The sequence below is a fragment of the Pseudochaenichthys georgianus genome, chromosome 24 (genome assembly GCF_902827115.2).
Source record: "Pseudochaenichthys georgianus chromosome 24, fPseGeo1.2, whole genome shotgun sequence".
In the NCBI taxonomy this organism is placed as follows: Eukaryota; Metazoa; Chordata; class Actinopteri; order Perciformes; family Channichthyidae; genus Pseudochaenichthys; species Pseudochaenichthys georgianus.
In genome coordinates this window covers 20800557-20823730 of record NC_047526.1, presented here as the reverse complement: position 1 = coordinate 20823730, position 23174 = coordinate 20800557, and the positions used below count along the sequence as shown (strand labels likewise).

Genomic DNA, 23174 nt, shown 5'->3' with positions numbered 1-23174 from the left:
AAAATATTGAATAATAACATCCACAAACCTCATCTAAAATGTTTCTCAAGACAAATGAAAAGGGTGATCCTGGCATATGCCTTTCCTAAGTCCTTTTTATATTCTGCCAATGTGAATGGCTTTTCTGAACCAGGCACATTGACAACCTCTGAGCAGTCTGGATACAAAAGGACGTACAGTTCTTCATCCATGTTAAAGGCTTTCATTTTCTGGACAGCTCGTTCCAGTATAGCAGGTGCTACTACCTCCGGGTCTGTAAACAACGGGAGTGTTTTCCCTCTCCGAGGCTTTAAATCAACTCCTTGTGGCGACATCATTCCTATGTTTATCTAGAAAAATAGCAGAGAGATATAAGTAATGACACACACAGAGACACTGAGATGTGTAGGAAACGGATAATGCAGCTTACCTGGACTCGTCTCTTTTCTTGTTTAAGTCTTCCTTTCCCACAGTTAAAAGACTGTTTCTCTTTTGACTTTGAGTTTCTGTACTCCATGAAAAGTTTATAGGATGGGCCTGGTTGTTCTGCTCGTATGAATAGTTCCAATAAAAATATAAAAATTAGCAGCTCCAACAATCAGCAATAGCAAGTGTGCATTAAGGTTTACGGAAAGCCTAAAATAAAAACTAGCATATTAGCTCAATGCGTTGCTATTCCGTTAAGACATGGATTGGTATTTGATTGATATTAAACTGTGATTTCACTTTTATTTACTGCATGTCTGACAGTAGCATCACAAAGCTAGCGCAATACTACACTTACTTTGTTTAGCATTTTCCGGCTGTTTCGATGTCCCCTGTGCGCTTGGTACACCCGTCTGGTCCGTGTCCTTTAAACACTCCAGAGATCCTCCACACGAAAGGCAAAACCGTGTCACTTGTCCCAGGTTGTTTCCACAAAACGGACAAAACATGTTTACCGAACGTAAACACACTCGTACCTTCGGTCTTTCCGCCAAAACAAATTTTAATTTGAGTCAATCACTAAAACGTCACTTTCCGGTTTGATTCTGGTTTGTAAATGTGTTTCGGGAAATGTTAAAGTGTTTCGGGACATGTAAATTTGTCTCAAGCTTTGTTAAAGTGTTTCACACTTTGTAATTGTCCATGTGTATCAGTTTTTATTATAATAGATATAATATAGCCTGTAGTCAGGGTTGGGTTGTAACGTAACGGAATACATGTTACGGCGTTACGTAATCAGAATACAAAAATCAAGTAACTGTATTCAGCTCGCGTTACATTTGAAATATCCCACATAAATCCGAAAAAATGTGTTGAGGCCAAAAAACAGTTAGGAGCACGTTTCAGGCAATTTGGATTCGATTGGTAGTACTTTGTAGTGACACTATTTTGGGTCCCTAACATTCATTGAGCTAGGGACTCCCCCCCCCCTCCCCCACTAATTGGATGACGCTGAGTCGAATGGCAGGTGACATCAATGGTCTACAACTTTTCAATAAGAAGTTACAGATTTTTGAAATAGTTGCAGATTTTGCGGTTTTTTGTAAACATTTTTTTTTTTAAATTAAAAAACACTTTTGCAAACTCAGAAAAGGACGTTGAGTCGAATGGGCTAGGTCTCGATTTTCTAGGACCTTAGGAAATACCAAAAATCACTGAAAAGATTGGAGTTTGACCCCTGTAAAAATGTGTTGTCTTTTTTTGTTTTGTCTTTTATCAAAATATATTTATTCCGACTTACTTTTTGGAAAAATATTTTTTCAAATCCAAACACCATATTCTGGGTCAGCGCGCTGCCCCGAACATGCCCATATAGAGGCTGACACCAATCTAGTCTCGGTAACACCTGTCCTCTCAGGGAAGCAATTATGTTATCTTCACTGAAAAAAGAAAATAGTTGAACAAACTTAATTGAATTACTTCAATTGGTAACACACAATTTAATTAAGTTTTCTCAAATAAGGTTTTTAAATTATATTAACACAAATTATTCAAGTCAGATGTAATTAAAAATGTGTTTTCTTTCAAATCAACAGTTTGCATTAATCCAGTTTACATTTTCCAAGTTTTCCAACCCAATTATTTGCTTTACCCAAAAGTAAGATACTGCTCATTAACAACCTAAAACTACATCCATCCATCCATCTTCTCCCGCTTATCCGTGGTCAGGTCGCGGAGGTAGCAGTTCCAGCAGAGAGCCCCAAACTTTCTTTTCCCTGACCACATCAACCAGCTCTGACTGGGGGATCCCAAGGGGATCCCAAGGGGATCCCAAGGCGCTCCCAGGCGCTCCTTTCGACGCGAAGGAGGAGCGGCTCAACTCCGAGTCCCTCCCGGATGACTGAACCTCTCACCTTATCCCTAAGGGAGACACCAGCCACCCTGCGGAGAAAACCCATCTCGGCCGCTTGTATCCGCGATCTCGTTCTTTCGGTCATGACCCATCCATCATGACCATAGGTGAGGGTAGGAACGGAAATTAAAAAAACTACGGTTTCACAAAAAGTATTTATTTTAAGTAACCTCGGTATGACATTTTAGTTTACTAAATATAATTTAAATACTTTATTCACAATTAAAATGTTAAGTTGGCTGAAAGACAAATCATGGACTCAAATATAATGTATTTATACTTTATTATATAAACATATAAAAACAACTTTCATTTGTCTTTCCTTAAAACAGTCTTTGGACCAATACAAAGTGTGTAATTAACAGACAAACAATAACAGTTACCTAATGTTAATGTTAAACACTAACATCAGGTGTGCCATCTCCAGCTATGAACAACACTTTATGATTTTTGAAGCATAAATGCATTAACAAGTAGTACAAAGTACTATAAACACAGTCGCATGGCCTTGTGTTACCACCGCTAAGCTTAAGGTGGCTAACGTTAGGCGTGGTGGCGTCACCTGAGTCAATTCCTTCTTCGATAACACCAGCATCATCAGTGAATTTTACCAGCATGTCACAGTTTTCTGAATACGATGTACGCTTGAAACCTCTGACTGCTCCATCCCAAACATTAGCCCTTGAAATGTTGAACCGGCTGACTCTTCCATGATCAATAGGCAGGTAATGTAATGTTCATGTATTACTATCTGAAATACAAATACAAATGTCTGTAACAAAACAACACTGAACGTTAGAAACATCAGGCTTCCACAATCTGCCTCAATACCTGTCCAGGCTGAGTTGTGGATGAATGTCCAAGTGCCTTCCTGAAACATGATAAAATTGATAAAATTATTAACTTCATGATACAGGCTATAGTTGAGTTTTAAGTAACATTTAGAGGTAGGGGGAACCATAAGATTTATAAATAACAGATTATTTTAGTTTGAAATTAGATGACATGTATGGTATTTTTGTATCCATGTTCACCAGAGAAAATGCTGTGGCCTATTCTTATCATCCACTTAAATAATAATAATATAATAATAATAGATTTAATTTGTTAGCGCTTTTACAGGTGCTCAAAGACGCCTTACAGATATAGTGAAGGGAAAAGAAAAGGAAGGAACAACAAATAAATATATAGTTAAAGTTAAAGTCAAATAATACAAAAACAATCACACAAGCCAGATTGAAGAGGTGAGTTTTTGTGAGTTTTTTGAAGGTGGTGAGGTCAGTGCAGTCTCTGATGGGTTGGGGGAGTGAGTTCCAGAGGGAGGGGGCAGCGACAGAGAAGGCTCTGTCCCCCCAGGTCTGGTGATTGGTGCGGGTGGGGATGGATAGGAGGTTGGCTTCTGATGAGCGGAGGCAGCGGGAAGGGGCGTGGTGGTGCAGCAGGTCTGTGAGGTAGGGGAGGGCCTGATTGTTGAGGGCTTTGTGAGTAATGAGGAGGACTTTGAAGTTGATTCTTTGACGGACGGGGAGCCAGTGGAAGTTCTGGAGGACGGGAGTGATGTGGTTTCGGGAGCGGGTGTGGGTGAGGAGCAGAGATGGGGTCGTTACTAAAAAAAAGTAATATATTACATATTACATATTACTTTAAAAAAAGGTAATATATTACACTACTTCGTTACTCTCTACATAAAGTAATTCGTTACTTTACTCGTTACTTTACTCGTTACTTTACTCGCAGGGCCGGCCCACCCCTCCCTGCAGGCAGATCACGCAGACTGCTAAAGTTTCAAATGTTCTCTTTAGTTCAGTTTCCATTGTCGCATAATACTGATCCAGATAGCTCCTGAATGTTTTCCTATCTGACCGTGGCTGTCCTCTGTCTCCTGCTATCTGTATATTTTGCGCAGTCTATCTCTGCTCACGCTGTTGCGTCGGCGTGTTCTCCTGCGTGTTGGCCATGTGTTGCACTGGAGCCAGACTGGAGCACACCGCAAAGACTTCAGCCGAGCACGTACGAACTGCGCATGCGTGAGTGGCAATAACTCTCCTTACCAGCAGGCGGCGGTAGTGTGTATTCGTCATTCAAAACAGGCAACAACCGGAAAACAGAGAAGAAGAACAGACTACGTGTGTGTGATATAAATAAACAACAGCTATGTGCGTTAGCTTCACCTTAGCATGTGTTCTTTGCAGGTGTTTGTTGAGGTTTGATTATGACTGATTTTAGAAAGTAACGAAGTAACGCGTGTCGGGGCAATGTTAGTAACTGTAGTGTAATTACTGAATTATAAAAGTAACGCGTTACACTACTCCGTTACCGACAAAGTAATATTATACACCCAACTCTGGTGAGGAGGCGGGCAGCAGAGTTCTGGATATGTTGGAGTTTATTGAGGAGGTTGGATGGTATGCCGTAGGATGCTATTGCAGTAGTCGAGTCGTGAAGTGATGAATGCATGAATCAGGGTTTCAGCAGCAGAGGAGGAGAGTGATGGGTGGAGACAGGCAATGTTTTTGAGGTGGAAAAAGGCGGTCCTGGTGATGTGATTTATGTGGTGGTTGAATTTGAGCTGACTGTCGAAGATGACTCCGAGGTTGCGAATGTGAGGGGGGGAGATAGAGTGTGGCTGTCAATGGTGAAGTTGAAATTCTGGATGTCTTTGATACGGGATGGGGGGCCGATGATGATGTCTGATTTGGCACTGTTCAGTTGGAGATAGTTTGTTTGCATCCATGCTTTTATTTCTGAGAGACAGTTGGTGAGAGTGGAGTGTGTTGTGCGGTGGTTGTGATGGTTTTTGTAGAGATATACTTTTGTTTCGTGGTTCAAATTCAAATACCTGAGAGTAAAAGTGTACAATTATCAACAGCTTCCATTAGGGATGTCCCGATCACCTTTTTTTGCTCCCGATTCGATTCCGATCATTTGATTTTGACAATCTGCCGATACCGATTTTTCCCGATCCGATCTTTATGCAATGCATTAAGAGGAAAAAAAGGTAACAGATAACGGCTGGTCATGCAACGCGATGATTTCAGCTACCTTGGCTGTTATTTCTTTGGCCTTTCACTGTTCTGGGGCAGTTTCTCTTTCCTTTTAAAAGTCTCTGAAAGTGTTCGTTGTTTCAGTGCCGTTACCTGAGTGGTACTCGTTGTGTTGTTGTTGGTGTTTGTTTCTCAGGTGGCTTATTAGATTGGTCGTGTTGAACGTAGCTCTGTTCTTTCCACCACGCGGAACCTCTGCCTTGCAAACATTGCATCTGGCTGATCCCCGATTTTTTTCTCCCGATTCCGATCTTTTGAAAATCACGTGATCGGCTCCGATCCCCGATCACGTGATCGGATCGGATCATCTCTAGCTTCCATTATTGTTCCCTTACCACATATGTCTATCAACAATGAAACGTTGTCAGTATTTCTGATAGTAATTGTAACTGCCAAGTTGGTTCTTCTAAAATATTGACCAGAATATAGATTTCCTGCTTAAAATCAAATGTATATCAAATAAATAAATAAACATTAAAATAAAATCATTTACGCACCACAGTGTCAGCCTGATTGAATTCAGCTGTGCTCCTAGATGTGATGACAATATACGAATCAGAGTCTGAGGTATCATCCCCTGTAGTAAAAGCAAAACGTTCAACACATTATTATGTATGCTGCAGTAGAGGATGTTAACATGTAAAAAATAAAAAATATTGAATAATAACATCCACAAACCTCATCTAAAATGTTTCTCAAGGCAAATGAAAAGGGTGATCCTGGCATATGCCTTCCCTAAGTCCTTTTTATATTCTGCCAATGTGAATGGCTTTTCTGAACCAGGCACATTGACAACCTCTGAGCAGTCTGGATACAAAAGGACGTACGGTCCTTCATCCATGTTAAAGGATTTCATTTTCTGGTCATAACTTTCGTCACACACAGCCTTACGGTTCTCCTTAATTGGCTGGGGTCAAGGGGCTTTCTATTTTTGCGTTATATCTCGATAACTATAAGGTTTTGAAATCGGATATGTCGTACAGCTCATCAAGGCGCACGCGTGGATGTCCTCTGTGTCCCGGTCCGACATTCCTACGAGAAGTTTGTTTTTCAAAGTTTTCATTCAGTATGGCCTAAAGGTCTTACCCTCTGTGAGGCTCCCTGAAAATGCAGGACTCTGGGTGGGAGTGTCGTACCAGAAAGACGAAGACATCCACGCGTGCGTCTTGGCGAGCTGTACAACATATCCGAAAGGCGGATTCTAAAAACCTATCGTTGTGGAGTTAGGACCATTTATTGTGTGTTATAGGTTGATTCTTGACACTAGCCAATTAAGGAGAACGGTAAGGCCGTGTGTGAGGAGAGTTATATGGGCGCGTTCGGGGCGGCGCGCTGACCCACAATCTGGTGTCCAATTTTGTTTATACTCCTTTAAAACAGTTTTTCACTATTATCTCGGCCCCTAGATATATATAAAAATAGGGACACCTTGTATTGTTTACTCTCAGTACAGCACCACTTTCCGAACAGGAAATGCACGCTAATACAACATAAAATAGCACTGACACTTATTATCTATATATCTATATAGATATATATATATTTATTTATATATATAAATACGACATCTTGTATTTTAGTTACACCCGCTAGACAACAGTGGAAGGTTCGAGAAACAACCGTGTTTGCCGGGTGCACCGCGGCGGAGGTGGAGAGGTTCCAGCTGGGAACCTCCACCCCGCTGCGGGACCCGTGGGACCCCTGGACGGTGCGTCTTGGGCACGCTTCATATCGGCCGGCGCGGAGGCCCTCCGACAGTGTGTCGCATTTGCCATTCGATCAGTGAGAGGAGAGGAGAAAAATGCAACAACAATTGTCAAAATCCGATTAATGGATGAGTGTGGGGGGGGGCTGGACACAGGCCGTGGGGGGACACCCGAGACCGGGCAATGTCCCCGGTAGAAACCGGGTGAAATAACCTAAAAAATAATAAAACCGGGGAAAAGTGGAAAAAAGTGTCCGAAAATAGGCACGAGTGAGGCGGGCAGAGTCCCCTGTCAACTCCCGTTACATATCTCCATGGTGTCATTTGAGCGAAACACTTTTACGATAACCAGGCTGGGGCACGACAATGCACGTAAGGTCTCTCTCTCGCTCCCTCGGGCCACACATACACACACCCTCCCGGTCCTCCCAATAGCCAGTCGGTGCCTGCCGGTGAGCGTGGAAGTGTGGTCGGCCACAAGTGGGCGGCAGGAGCGGGGCTGTCAGCATCAGCTTGTAGATGGTATTTTAAACTCGATGCGCTCTGAAACTACGGGGCGGCCGAGGAAAAAAAATACACATGCGTTAATCGCGTTAAAATAATTAGTGGCGTTAATTTTTGTTTGCGTTAACGCGTTATTAACGCGTTAACTTGACAGCCCTAATATTTAATAATAACCACTAATTACTTAAAAATGACTATCTCTTTAAAATTGCATTGGACTGGAGTTTATCCAGACATAAAGCGACAGTAAAAGAGTAACATTCCCATTCTCTCAGAAAGAGAGTTTTTTTTTGGGGTGTGTGTGCCAGAATCAAAGTGTGTGTGTGTGTGTGTGTGTGTGTGTGTGTGTGTGTGTGTGTGTGTGTGTGTGTGTGTGTGTGTGTGTGTGTGTGTGTGTGTGTGTGTGTGTGTGTGTGTGTGTGTGTGTGTGTGTGTGTGTGTGTGTGTGTGAGCGCATGTGTGTGCGTGCACGTGTGCATGCCCACTCTGGGTGAGAGCATTTTATGGGAGGGGGGTCTAACATTTTAAATTAAGCACCATATGTTGAGGACAATGGGTTGTGATTTTTTTTTAATTATTATTATGTGTAAATCTTCTTAAGTTTGTGCGTAATGACAAAAACATCTCAAAGTTACCTTTGGACAGAGACTACAAGGAGTAGAGCAGTCCAAATGTCCCATAATTTCCTATTTTAACCTAGTGGTACACTGTAATTTTTTTTAAATTATTTTACAGACCTTTCTTGTTTTTCTATATTACGTGTAAATACCATAAAAATACAGTAAATTACTTTTATTTAAAATAAATAAAGGTTTTATTCTGTAAATTAATGATAAAACATCTCTAAAATGTTAAATAAATGTATACATCTTCACAAAAAATGTAATATATTGCAGAAATACCCAAAAATGATTTTGTGTAAATAAAGTAGTTTTCATAGTATACTAAAATAGTTAAAGGTGGGGTAGGTACGTTTCAGAAATCGGCTCGAGATACACTTTTTGTTATATTTCATGGAATGCTCTTAACATCCCGATAGCAATGAATATCTTAAGTGCTTTGACAAAAAATCCATAAAAAAATGTCATCTGTAGAAGCCGTAATACTGTAAAAAGTACAACCAATTGGTTGATTGGTTGTACTTTTTAAATCAAGCCAGGTAAATCAAGCCAGGGCTTCTCTCACCAGCTGAGAGCGCGTTCACGTGAAAGGGGTGGGGTTAGCAACATTTGACCAATCACAAACAGGGACAAGTATACTGACAGCGCAGCGTCATACTTCATTAATAAAAAGTAAACTAATATTAGTCATCCATGACTTAAACATAATAATCCAGGATACAAGCCATCTGCAAGGTGAATACAGAACAACTGGTTAAAAAATAAATAAACTACCGAGTGTTTGAAAGCGTAACAGTTTTATGATATCACTGCCCCATCTAAGACACGGGTGGATCTGACTTTAATTACATTTGAGTTGAGTGTTTCGTCAACCTAATGTGTTGCTTAAAATAATACTTCTGCATACAGTATGTGACACTGTGAGTGTTGCACGGCCAGATACGGCTCAGCTGACTCAGATAAGGAGATAATATAGGCTATGATATTATATGATCGATGATCTGATTGAATGTGATATGAATGATAAGTGCGACACGTCGGCGTCTTCTCTGCATACAGCAGTTTAAACTGTATTTCCTTTATCCTGTAATATGACTTGATAGATTTAAAGGTGGGGTAGGTAAGTTTCAGAAACCGGCTCGAGATACACTTTTTGTTATATTCCATGGAATGCTCTTAACATCCCGATAGCAATGAATATCTTATGTGCTTTGACACAAAATCCATAAAAAATGGATGGCCTACCTGCCTGTCAGCCTTCCATCGGGGCACAAACTTATGTCGTGCCCTCATTGGTCATGTGCGCATTCGTGTGTGTTGGAGGAGGGGCTCTATAAGGAAGTGGCAGATTTTCTCCGGTTGTGTATTTTCAAATTCTAGCGATCGAGGAGCCGGTTTCTCAAACGTACCTACCCCACCTTTAACTGTAAAAAAAAAGTGTCAAATAAAAAAATGTATGCAAAAATCTACGGCACTTGAAATGGAATCCAGCCATACAACGGCAGACAAGACAAGCAGGATTGGTTGTCCACAACACTCCTGATTGGTTGATATAAACGTCATCGAAAAAACCTGCCAATGAGCACTGTCCGCGCCTTTCAATCCAATTTGAAACTTCCACGTCAGTTTGAGCGGCTCTCCTGCGGAGCTACAGCTGTCTGTATGTCTGCTCACGAGTTTATGGACTAATATCGAGATAGTTTTACATCTACACGTTAAATATGAGCATCGGGACGTCAACAGAGAACAGAATACTTGAGATCTGGTGAGTCCTGCAACTGTAATGGAGTTAAACATGTATTTAGATAATCCTTAGTTTGTGAATGTTTAATTGTGTATTTAAGGTTACGTTTCTTCTTCTAGTTCAGTGAGTTTTGAGTGATGAGACATATATTTTAAGGGAATCTGTGGAATCTCAGCTTTCATATGATACGTTTGTGCAGATAGCATGAAGTAAAAAATATCGCTTTTGCCAGTTATGTGCTAAAGTAGCGTTAACCCCTTTAGCTGTTAGACTTGTGTTTCATTTAGTTAAAAATGGTTAATATTGTCAGTTAGCTGAGTTTCTTCCCGTTAAGTGGGTAAGCATCATTAATAGGTTGTTACATTTTAAGAAGTCCTGAGATGCTGTTTCTTGCAAGATGTCCCACCGGCGGGACAATCGGGCTATACAGGTTAACAAGGTGGCTGCTAACGTTAGTTTACAGCTTATTGCAGTGCTGCCGCCATCCTCTCGTCTCCAACTGTTGCGGCCGAGTCATTCTTTGGTGGGGGCTCTAAGGCCCCCCTCTGCCTCAGCGCGTCCTTTTGTGAATGGATCAGATTAACAGAGGAAGAATTCACAGCAACCATTGGTAAGGTTCTAACAAATATGCTGATTTAATGGAAAAAGATACAATAACACAACTTCACGAAGTAATCCGGATTACCCCGGCTCTTGTTCCTCCCGCCGGGAGATCTAACTTACTTGTCTTGTCAGCCGGAGGAAGAAGTGAGTGAACACACGAACACAGACAGGAGATACAGAGGTACCATGGGGAGGAGCCGGGGGAGATTCTCCTTCCACAGAGCCTATCCTGCAGCATTTCAGAAATTTGGGTTGTGTCTAAAGAATATTCCCTTGTTCACAAAGATATATACAAAGGTTTAATTTTCTCATATTTCCAGCTCCTGGTTACACCGACTGCTTATTATTAATACAAAGTAATTAAACCCACACATATACTATTCAAGATATGTAGACTTCCCTGAAACATGACATGCTAGAGATCTTAAGCAGAATATACTCTCATCCACCTTGCCCCCTGTCCTGCATACCTACACCTCCCCCACAGAGCAATACAACCCCGTTTACTCCAACCAGCCCAGAATGTTTATAGCCATTTTAGTCCTCACATTTATGAAAGGACAAAACAGAGAAATCAATATAAAACACAAACACAGGTATTGTTTTGAGCAGTAATCCCATCTAGGTGCTGCTAGACACAATTCTTCCCCAAACATCTTTAATGCACACACATCTTTATCATTAACAGAAGTTGATTGTTCTTTTTAGCTTAAGGGCTTCTGTGAACTTCCTTTCATCTCGAAGTCCGCTTTACTGGACTGAATACATTTATTGATAATTCAGAAGGACTATTGTCTCTCTTAACTGTGTGACTCAATTCTCAAGGCTTTGTATGGGTCTGCCTGTCATGCATCATTAACTACAAGAATGTAACTGCATTAAATCTGAGGAAAATCCCCCCCCCCCTGGCTTCCCCTGTCACTTGCCCAGACTATTGATAATTAACAGAGAAACTCATGGGGCTTCCTTCCATATCTGGAAATTGCAACAAGACTTTCTGCCATTTCAAATGTAACACACTTCTTAAATATCAGATGATAATAATCTTCACAAGGCGGGACGATTACACATAAACGTGCAGCAGGGTGTCACAGTGTTGTCGCCAATCTTATTGGAAAGTTTCACAGCTTTTTTAATGCGGAATCCAGTTTGTTAATGTTCAGTAGCCAACAGCTATCATAGCATAAACTGCTAACCACTAACGTTTGGCTAACTTGCTAGTTAGCTCTGCTCTATATATTACAAGCTAACATGACTAGCTAATGTCACACTGTGTGAACTAAAATAGTTGTCGTATTACTACATCATACATGCTTGGTCCAAATCTCTGCTAAAATTATTATTTTTAACAAAAATTTGTATCACACTTGGCATAAACTATTTTAGTGAATCAATTAGAACTGGAGAATTAAAATAATGATTTGTGGTAATCAAAAACAATGTATTTAAAGAAACACTAGAAATAACAGGAAATAATACGGATTATTTTTTACCCATGTTGTGCCTTAGAAGTGTAGTGATACAAACATGATTTTTATTTTAAAAAAGTAAGAAAGTTAAAATGAAAATTAGAATTGGTGTTGATCAAAAACAGGTTAATTGAAGAATTCCTGGAGGTAATTTATTGCAAAGATATTTACAATTTAAACTAATTTGGGTCACTTTTGACGCATGTTGGTTGTATGTTGTGTAACAAAGGGTTACCATGACAGCTGTGATGTTCACTCTTTTGACAGAGCACCAGTGAACAGTGAAGACTATGGAACAGAACATGTGATGGCTTTGTGTGGAAAGCTGCTGAAGCCAGCCAGTGACTCCTCATCAGTCTCTCCAGGCAGCACCTAGCTATTCTTCCATCTTGCAGATGAAAAGACTTTGATATGTGAGTTATAACTAACTTGTTTCTAAAATAATATTGAATCTCAGTGTTTCCCCTAGGTTTACTGCTGATATATTCTTTAAATCCTCTGGAGCAGAGAGAGGAGCTGTGGATTATTGTTATTGATTAATGCATCAGTGTTTCTTAGGGTCAAAAACACTAAACTCAACTTAAAATGAAAGCGTTTAGTTTATTTAATAAAAGAGCTCATGTTCAATGTGAAAAGTTACCGTAGATATAGATTAGTTGCAATTTGGTGCTATATATATTTAAAAAAATAATAATAATACAAAAATATATATTCGGTTAGGGTTAACACTATCCAGTGGTTAGTTTTAGGGTAAGCTCCACTGTTTTTTTATTTGATGTATTCACTTTAAGAGAAAGGGATTTCAGAAACAAGTCGCACAAGTTTGGCTCGAGGTAAAATTATCAAAAGGTAACTGTTGTTCTAAACTTATGAAATAATGAGAAAAATATGAACGACTCTTCATAGATCCACGTCCACACAGCTTTAAAGTTGTAGGAAGCTGAAGCATTATATTCGTGCCAACGGCTAGTTGTCGTTTCTAAGGTAATAGAAAGTTGGTGTTCTGGAAGGTTTAGCATAGGATCAATGCCCTTGGAATGCTCTCAATAACTGTTTTACAATTTTGTGTGTGTGTTTTGTGTAACCCTGCTTCAAAGGTCCATCATACAAGATGTAGGGGATCTATTGGCAGCTGCTGATAATAACATCCATCATTCTCGTTTACTAATAGTTATCACTTCCTCCTCCAGCACCTGGACACAGCAGGAACCTATGCCAGGATCCTGTTTGTGGACTTCAGCTCTGCCTTCAACACCATCATCCCGGCTCGGCTGCAGGACAAGTTCAGACCCCTGTTACTGACTAAACACTTGATCACAATATATTCACACACACACACCCACACAGACACACACACACACACACACACACACACACACACACACACACACACACACACACACACACACACACACACACACACACACTGACACACCTAATAACCTTTCAAAATGCGATGACTCCAGGCTGCTTTTGAAAGGCAAGTCTATTAAACTTAGTGTAATTCCTCATGAGTCATTTGCAGGTTATTTTCAATTCTCACATTACACTTTTCAATTATATTTTTCTTAAGATATTGCCATCCATAAGATGACTTCAATGCTCGCTGAAGTACTTGTGGTGGTAAAGGACCTGTCCAGAGATGTGCAGTTCATCAAGAATGAGTTGGCAGAGGGCAACATGACCCCGGCCGGTAGTCAGGGACCAGGGTCAGCCACAACCCATATGTTCCCCATCCAGCTGCCAATCGCCAATGAAGACGACTTCAATGAGGCTGAATCATTGCTGAAGAATGAATCAGTCCGTCAAAAGATGGTAATTTGACAGACTGAACTGCAGTAATTTATGAAATGTGGATAATATCAGTGCGGTCAAAATGTGCTTAGTTATTGCCCTTTAGCTACTCAACCACAAATAATTCTAGTATTAGCTACTCAACCACATATAATTGTAGTCTACAAGTTTAAAACCTGTCACAGTGCATGTATGAGCAAGATCTGCTATTTATGGAAAAGTTTCGAAATTGTTCAAATATATTATTTATATTGACATGACCAAAATTGGGACACCAGGGTTAAAGTGGTTAAATATAACGACTGGCATGAACTTGACTGAATACCATGGGCTGGAATATCAGTGTATCAAGTGTATAAAAAACAAAGTTGGTCTCTGTGTATGAAATTAGAGTGCTGTTGTGCTGTTTCTAACGTATGTCCCACAGAACGTAGCTCAATACAACAGTTAAAGCAGTGGCCTATTTGTTTCTCTCGTCTGATTTAGATTGCTCGCCTGGCTCTGGTAGGAGGCACCAATTCAGAGAACCTGATCAGACGGATGCTGGCAACTGCTCTGACTAACGCCTTGGCCTGTCGGTACAACTGAGCTGGAAAGAAAGACAAGCGTTGCAGCAGCAAGAAGCCATTCAAGGAAACGGCAATACAAGACTGCATGTTTGGTGAGTTTCCTCCCCTGCAAACTACTTATTAGCTTAAGTTTAGGGAGTGAGGTGTGACTGATGGTGATTCAGAACATAATTATGCTCTTTGTGAGCCATATAGTACCGACTACCAAGTTTGAATCCAACTCCTATAATATAGTTTATGTCTCTTCTCTGCCCTTGTTTCATGTCTGTGTAATCCCCTGTTGAAGAATAAAGCATGAACTTAATCTAACAAAAAAGGTTAGATTGGAATCAGGTGATGGTGAAGCTATAAGAAATAAACAAAAAAAAGACAACCTAATTGGTGAGCTTTAGAGGTGCTCGGATGCAAATGTTATTAGAGTCAAACTGCAAACTGGCTGCTGACTGTAGCTTGTGTTACTGTACAGAGTGAGAGTGATTTTCTTATTATAACAGAAGTTGTATGGGATACACACACTCTCTCTCTCGCTTATTTTTGTAATCTTGTCTTTCAGCTGCTGCTCGGCAGTTCGACCGCAAGCTGACCCTCAATGGCTTCAGTGAAACTGTGAAGAAGTGGCTTCGTTATGCTCCAGAGCGCGAGGGAGGCATCCCAAGGAACACAAGTGAAACAAACACAAGTGAAACAAACGCAAGTCCAACTTAGGGTACCCCACCACACTCTAATGTGTTTTCCTTGTGCATACAGTACAAAGGTTACCGCCTCATAGACAATACTGTTCTTTCATGGTCAATAGACTGTTGTTCTTACAGTCAAAAATAAGTCAAATGTTTACAGCTTCGCCTTCATGGAAGACTTGAAGCTTCAGGCTGTTCTTGTTTGGAGTTGCACCAATGGTTCTTACACACCCTCTTTTTTTTGATGAGGGTATCTTGTGTCACTATTTGCACATGCGATGTGTCCTCTGCATTTATTCCACAGCATTTGGGGAGCAATAACGGGTTAAGAGTCTTGCTCAGGGACCCATTGCTGCCTGTTTTCTAAAATAAATTTGAATATTAAAATCATGTTTTCTGTCATTTTTAGTTTGATTTCATACATTTTGGGAAATGTGGTAATTCAAGGTAATTTTCAACAAGCTAATAACAACCGTCTGTCAACAATACATGGTGTAGTGTGTGTTTACAAGTTTGGACCACTTCATTCAGTACAGTATTGATGTTGCACTTGTTAATGGTCTGTTAAGATGTAGACCTATACGCAGAAAACTCATTGGTGAAAAACATTCACTTTTTTAATGTGTTACAGTATGCTTAGAAAAGTTGAATATTTTAATGTAAGTTTTACATTTAGACTCCCATTTAGATGATGGTTGAATCAATATTGATTCCTAACACTGATTCAATATAAAATCAACTACAATTTACATGTAGATTCCTATTTAGATGATGGTTGAATCAACATTGATTATATGTCAGTTATGGTTGAAAGTCCAACGTTTATTCAACATTAAAACAATTTTCGCTTTCTGTTTAATTGCAATGTCTGGGTTTCAACATGGATTCAATATTTCTGCCTAACCATATTTCAACATTGATTCACTCATATTTTGCTGTGTGTGTGTGTGTGTGTGTGTGTGTGTGTGTGTGTGTGCGTGCGTGCGTGCGTGCGTGCGTGCGTGCGTGCGTGCGTGCGTGCGTGTGTGTGTGTGTGTGTGTGTGTGTGTGTGTGTGTGTGTGTGTGTGTGGTTAAAACACATCAGCCTGCGGTCGCTCTTTCTTTAGCCTTACTATAATGATTATTTCTGAAGGTAAACACAGTGAAGGTGGTGCGTGAAAGGCGGTGCGTGAAAAGCACTGCACGCTCGTCTTCTCAGACGCTGAGTTAACCCTCCCGCTGCCTCCTGGTGCTGCAGAGATTTCATGAAGTGAAGGAGGTTTTCCTTCTATAAAACAGCTGTGGGCAGCAGATACTGTGAGTGTCACAGACATGAATTCATAGATCAAGGCAGACTGGTGCACACACTCTCCTCTCCTGTTTTGCCAATCCGGTGCTTAAACAAATATAGCTCTACACCCCTGGCCGAAATGTCCTTAAAATGAAGTCCGAGTTTGACATTTTAAATCATGTCCTGCCAACACTGGCAGGACAGAAGACGACACGCCCGTTCTAAACCGTGTCCCTCACTCCTCACATCCCAAGCTGCATCCCCAAAAAGTGAATTATGTTGTTACATCGTTCCAGATGTTATGTTTCAGTTGTGCTCTTGATAAGCCATTAAAACAGTAAAAACACATTCAGTGTCATTTTGCTTTTTGTGTCTCCTGTACACCAAAACATACCCATCTGTGATGGAAAAAGAAAGTAATCCAAAAGTAATCTAAAAGTAATCTGATCACGTAACTGTAACTGTATTCGGATTACTTTCAGAGCCATGTAATCAGTAATCAGTAATTGATTACATTTACAAAGTAACCCTCCCAACCCTGCCTCTAGTCTATGACCCAGACTATACAAGGCCTTTCTTTAGAACTTATTTTTGGCAGAAATAAAGTTAGAAACTGAGAACATCTAAGCGTGGCTTTTGGATTGAACAGCGGCCCCTGAGGGGACCTATAGGTTGTGAAGCAAATAAATGATTAAAAAAAGACACTCAATGATTTGTTGTTGATTTTACTGGTAACCTTTTAATGTGATTGTGCAACTGCACAATGATTGTGGACTGCACCGACATCCATGTAGCTGCCCCCCAGTAAGATGAACCAAGCAAAGAGGGTCACCATCATGCCCAAGGACATCCAGCTGGCCCGCCGCATCCGCGGAGAGAGGGCTTAGACTGACCTGAGACCAGCACACCCAAACACAACGGCTCTTTTAAGAGCCACCTACAGTTTCAAAGAGTTGCAATCCTACGTTATTATAATTAGTAAACTGGTTCATGTATCACTTAGTTTACTGAACCGTGATGAATGAAAGAAATTAGTGAGGTAGTGGTTTACTGAAGTTACAAAGACATTAATATATGAGTAACAGGTCATTGTAAACACAAGCTTCTGTCAATTATGGATCATTCAAACTATTTATATAAAAATATGTAATAAAGTTCTAAAACAAGTATTCGGTATATTCCTTGATAGCTTTTGGAGAAGGTTTTTAAGTTTACTAAAATCTATCGTTTCAACTGTTTCACTTTATAAAAGGAACAGGTGAGTAGAGCATTATTGAGTTTCTTATTCTGTCAGTAAATTATCCAAATGAAATGTTTATCATTATTTTAGTCAACCCTAAACAAATTGATTGTACCTTTTTAATAATGACCTTACATGGTCGCCAAAGTTAAATTTACTTCAGAAAATCAAATCTGTTCTGAGAAAAAACTAATAAATGTTTAAAGATAGGAACTTGCCATCCCACTGAAAAACAGTCCGTATAGATTTAAAGGTGTAGTTGTAGTTCAGTCCAACGTTTCATTTGGATTAATCAACTATTTTCATAAAGAATATATATATTTTTCAAAGTCAACTTTATTGTCAATCTTACTCAGTTTGTGTTTATAGACAGAGAGATCAAAAAGACTTTTAAATCAAATAAAATTATACAATTTACAGATATGTATACAAATATATATATATATATCCTATATACACCATCATGTATAATGATGGTGGACACTTCACCTCCAGCAGGGCAGATGGCTGCACAAGTCCATCGGGGGATGCTCCCAAAACACCGACTCACTCACAAAGAGACCAGACTCGAACACTGTCACCTGATAGGCCTGCACAAAAGCCTTCACCCCTTCGGCCTCATTTACAACCCCCCAGTTGACAGCCATGACTCCGTCCAAGTTGTACCCCCCGAGCACCCTCTTCATGAGGGACGCGCATGGAGTGGATGAAAGTCCCGACCGCAGCACAGCACCAAACTTGCTGGCTGTCAACCTGCCCCGCCTGTGTAACTGCCACTGAGGATTTGTCCGCTGTCCTCCGGTGGCTGTCTGGATGGCAGCTTGCTGGTCTCTGCTCAGTCGCATTGAGGCAAGAATTGCCTCAAGCCCCCGACCCCCATGCCCCTTCACCAGCTCCGGCACGGTGACAATGGCCTGATGTTGAGGCCGCGGCTCTGGCTCAGGTGACAAAAGCCATGCCATGCCACACTGTGCGCCCCTCGGTGCAGACCTGAACCAGTCTACATCCTCAGTGGCGATGTCTCTGGCCAGTGGGTTGTATGTCTCCTCTCACTGTTGGTAAAGTTGAGACACCGGCTGGACTACTTTGGAAGTGTTAGGCTTCCTCCACTGGCACTCAACATCTGTGGAGCTGATCTGCCACATGGCACATCCCAGATAGAAAAAGATATTAATTCAACATTAGATTTTGGTTAAATTGGTTATTTTTGGTTGAGGTTGAAAAATCAATGTTGATTCGATGTGTTTTTACAGATACCATTTCAACGTTTGAAAAAATGTTGTTGAATCAATTTAATATAGATGCCGGTTTTTCAACGTTGAAATTCCCTACATTGAATTGACATTGTTTCAACGTGTGGCGCTCCCCTCTCGGGCGAGATCATGATACAGCGTCGGAGGCGGGGTCTGGTTCTTTCCTATGAGAGCTGCTGTGCATGAAGACAAAATGGCCCAATTTTTGAGAGAGCGAAACGTCACAGATTACCCGTCATGCCTGTTGCACGTTGCACTATGGTTGCACTTAATCTTGAAAGCGCGTTGGTCACGTGAAAGAGCGTACACCTCAGCGTGTGGAGGAAGGCAGGCAGTTCAGTAGCCGCCAAGCCGCCTGAAGAGAAGAGACAGATATCACAAATCGGTAAGAAATGTAACGTGACCGTTGCGCATACCTACTCTATATGTTTACCTCAGTTATACCCTGTTATGTTTGTTTAGGTTATCCAGAGCACAAAAGAGGGAACTAATTACTTATAATATATATCATCAACGAATTTAACGTCGTTCATCGCATGACGCAGTTGATATTTTATTGCCCTGACTAGCACCTAGCTAACGCAGCGCTAGCTAACACAATCTGACCTTAAACTCTACCATCCTACAGAAATTACATAAAGTGTTCACTAATGCAGTCAAGCTAAAGCATTATTTAGGATATTTGGGTGAAATTGTGCATATTTTTTGTTATATTATAGCCTATAATATCATAAATTAATTAAACCGTTCATGACGCAGTTGATATTTTCTTGCCCTGGCTAGCACCTAGCTAATGCAGCCGATACACTAGCTAACACAATCTGACATTAAACAACTCTACCATCCTACTAAGGATGCCAGCGATTAATGGATTATTCGTTACAGTCTCCATAATCAAAGATTATTTTTAAAATTCGATTTTATTTATATATATTTTTTTATTATTATTTTTTTCTGGCTTAGTTTCAACCAAAATATAGACTAATGCTAATAATAGTAATAGTATTAATAATTGTAAATGGCCATTGGTCACACCACCAGTTTGTTTTACTGTAAACTTGGAGGAAGCCAGCAGCGCAGGCTGCACAGACTGCAGACTGCTGCTGCAGCTTGCTACACACCGACCCCGCCGATTTTGATCATGGTCAGTTTCTGGCATCCCTACATCCTACAGAAATTACATCAAAGTTGGTCTGATACAGCTGTCAAGCTAAAGCATCATATAGGATATTTGGGTAAAATGTATGTCCTAGGGGTCCTGGACTCCCAGTTGAAGACCCATAGAATAAAACATGTAATTCTAGGGAATTTCGTCAGTACAGTTATATTTGCATTGCACCAGGAGGCTGATATATATTTGTACTGTTAGTTTATGCATACTTTTTTTTAATCTGCTTTGTTTTCCTCCATTTCCAGGATTATACTACAAGACGAGTCGAGGGGATCACTGCAATACACAAGGCCAAGTAAAGTAATCATAGCAGCGCCACCTCTCTTTACCTAAGATGGCTTCTTATTGGTCTAAAAGACGTAGAGTCATCAGAACTGTAAGGGACATGGAGAAAGATATCCTTAAGGAATACGAGGAAACTCTTTATAATAACAAGTCACATTTAGACCCCTGTGTGAATAGGGAACCACCCTTCAGAATTTCACACGTTTCCCAACTAGATACACCACCAGCTTCCCATGTACACATGGAAAATGATCATACTGATGGTAGTTTAGCTGGAGATGATGAAGTTGAATCAGATCATGTACAAATGGGAAATGATCATACTGATGGTAGTGTGGCTGGGAATGTTGAATCAGATTCTGACTCTGACAGCCATGACGAGCATCAGCCTAGTCAGGATCTGCTTATGAGGAGCCTAAGATATTGGGCAACATCCTACTCAATCAGTCTGGTTGCTTTGTCTGCTCTGCTGTCCATCTTAAAGCTTTTTCACCCTATGCTCCCTAAGGATGGAAGAACTCTGCTTAGAACACAACATGATGTTGCAACCACTCAAATGCAAGGTGGCGAGTACTACCATTTTGGATTGGTGCAAGGGATACTTTCACGATTGAAATGTTTGAGTTTACCAGTGAGCCTCAGAACTCTTACTTTACAGTTCAACATAGATGGTCTCCCTCTCTTTAAGAGTTCAAGACTTCAATTCTGGCCTATACTTGCAATTCTGAAATGTGATTATACTAAGTCCCCATTTATTGTCGGTATCTTTTGTGGTTTAAGCAAGCCCAAGTGTGTTGTTGAGTATCTGCAGCAATTTATTAGCGACCTTAAAAATGTACTGGCTAATGGTGTTGTTCATAATGGTAACCGATTTAAAGTACTGGTTTCCTCATTTGTGTGTGATGCTCCAGCCAGAGCCTACGTTAAGAATATCAAGTCACATAATGGCTATTCAGGGTGCGACAAGTGTGATCAACATGGTGTGTGGAGGAAGAAAATGACTTATCCTGAAACAAATGTCAGGCTCAGGACAGACTCAAGTTATTGTGATATGATTGATGAAGAACATCACTTGAAACAGACACTCAGTCCTTTAACAGGGACAGTAAAGATGGTTTCTTCATTCCCAATAGATTATATGCACCTCTGTTGTCTTGGTGTGATGAGAAAACTGTTGAATATGTGGTTAAAGGGCAATCTTGCCACTAGGCTTCCTTCACAAACTGTTAACAGTATATCAAGCAAACTGCTGGGGTTACATTCCCACACTCCTTGTGAATTCAATCGCAAGCCAAGGAGTTTGAATGAGCTAGATCGTTGGAAAGCTACAGAGCTCCGATCCTTCATACTGTACTGGGGCCCTGTAGTTCTGAAGGATTGCCTTCCCAGTGAGATTTATGACAACTTTATGTTGTTTTCAGTGGCCATGTATTTGTTTTTGTCTCCTGGAATTTCTGCCCAAAAGGTTGAATTAGCGCATAGATTGATGATTTCCTTTGTGGAACACTTTGGACAGTTGTATGGCAGGGATCAGATTGTGTTCAGTGTACACCAGCTTATACATTTAGCCAATGAATACAAACAATTTGGACCTTTAGATAATGTTTCAGGATTCCCTTTTGAGAATTATCTTGGCCAAATAAAGCATCTTTTACGCAAGCCACACCAACCTCTACAACAGGTGGTCAAAAGGTTGTCAGAACAGCCACGTTTTGAGGTTCCATTACCAACAGATGAACCAGTCTTACAGAAAATCCACACTGATGGTCCACTCCCTCAACATTTCGGTGTTGCTGTACAGTACACAAAGGTCTCCAGTAGTCGTTTTACCTTGTCTACAAAGCAGGGGGATAATTGTATTGAGGTGGGACATAGTATTGCAGTAGTGCAGAATATAGTCCAGGAAGAAGATGAGGTCTATGTGATCTACAAAAGGTTCAGACACCAAGAATCATATTACACTTATCCCTGTGAGTCCTCATGCATAGGTACATACAAGGTTAGAGAGTTGTGTGACAATATCGGGGTTGGTAAACTTCGATGTATCAAACGTAAATGTGTTCTGTATCCAGAGTCAGAAGGAAATGGCCTCATAGCTATTCCAATAGCTCATATGCAGTAGCATACTGCTGGGCAAGTAAATGACATCTTATGATTTATGAGCAGGTTTTTTTTTAATCATTTACATTATTTCATTTATTGTATACAGAATGGAAAGAAAGGTGGTGCTTTGGGCCGTTGTACTTTTTCCAAATGGCGGAGCTGCAACAGTTCTTGCCAGCTGGTTCAGTCTAAAGGAAGGTACATTGTTATGGCCCCCAAAAAACATGTATTTGAAGGCCCTTAAAGAACACATGACGGCCCATAAAGGATGGAACACATATGCGAATGTCCAGCTCTTGATTACTTGTGGTAAGTAGTCACTGCATTACTATTGTCTATTTTCAAGTATATAGGTATCCACATCTTTTTATGGATGGCAGTTTGAATGTGTGTGGTGCCATACCACATATGACATATCTGTCACAAGTGAGACTAGTCAGTAAAATGTCATCCTGTTATTTTATGCTTTTTCTTTTACAGACTCATTGGAAAAGGCCAAACGATATGAAGAAAAGTATGTGAATACTGGATGTCCAACCACTGATCTGAGCTCTGAGGACGAAGCAGGTGAACGTGGGAAAAGAAGAGTAAGGTACAGTTGAATTCCTGTAGGAGGTCAGGTTCCATGTCTGGCCTGACTTTAACCCTTATCAGACAACGTCGCATTGATAAAAAACAGTATGCGTGTACTGTATAGGCTGGAACCAAAAGAACCCAACCGCTCAAAAGATGCAATGGAAAAGTGGTCACAGCACTCCCAGTGTGGAGGAAGCAGGCTTAGGATGTTTACTTTGATCGCTCCCTC

At 40.6% G+C, this 23174-nt stretch overlaps 1 long non-coding RNA gene across 1 annotated transcript; it reads left to right on the top strand.

Annotated features, from left to right (window-relative positions):
- The first annotated feature begins 13736 nt into the window (after positions 1–13736).
- Positions 13737–15025, top strand: LOC117439566 (uncharacterized). Its single transcript, XR_004551170.2, has 3 exons — positions 13737–13821; positions 14287–14461; positions 14923–15025. It is a non-coding gene; the product is annotated as an uncharacterized lncRNA (long non-coding RNA).
- Positions 15026–23174: the final 8149 nt, after the last annotated feature.